Genomic DNA, 763 nt, shown 5'->3' with positions numbered 1-763 from the left:
TTTTTTTTTAAAAAAAATAATTCAATTAAACTAAACACAACTAAAATAAGCATAGAAAGTCACTCAGACAATCTCCTCACCCCACACTTAAGATCGTGCAATATCCTCAATGCACACTATAAATAATAAGAGGGTAAAAGAGACTCCCTGGTAGGCCAAAGGCCGAAGAATTAGCAGCTCACGGGATACTCAGACTTCTCCCAGGTATGATCCCTTGTGCGGGTACCTCACACAAAGTTCAACCACCTGCTCGCTTTTGCACATGCCTCTTGGCTTTGATTCCATGCTCGTACTCCTACAAAACACAAAAATAATACTACAAAAAAATAATACAATAAAAATAAATTAAAAAAAGAAAAAAATAAAATAAAAAATAATAAAATTGGGTTGTCTCCCAACAAGCGCTTTATTTAACGTCGCGGCACGACGCCATCACTTTCACCACTTTTTCTTCCACTTTGAGGATATGAATTGCGCCCCCAATTTTGCATCAATTTTTGTGTCACGTTCTTTGGGCGGTGGTGTGAAAATAAAGGAACCAAGTAAATAGTATCGCATCTTGCACTTCTTGGCTTTTAAGTGAGGGATGTCGTTTTGTCTCCTTGGCATCGCAAATTTCAGAATATAAACACTTTGTTCCTCATCCATTGACTCCTCCATATGCTCGACTGGATCAATTCCCATATCACCAACCAAACACAACGTTGAAAAGTGTTTAGAATGAGGTCCAATACGCTCCAACTCCAAAATTGTATTATTTTTG

Source organism: Nicotiana attenuata, unplaced genomic scaffold, assembly GCF_001879085.1.
Source record: "Nicotiana attenuata strain UT unplaced genomic scaffold, NIATTr2, whole genome shotgun sequence".
Lineage (NCBI taxonomy): Eukaryota > Viridiplantae > Streptophyta > Magnoliopsida > Solanales > Solanaceae > Nicotiana > Nicotiana attenuata.
The sequence above is the reverse complement of the archived record's forward strand: the minus strand, read 5'-3'. Positions refer to the sequence as shown.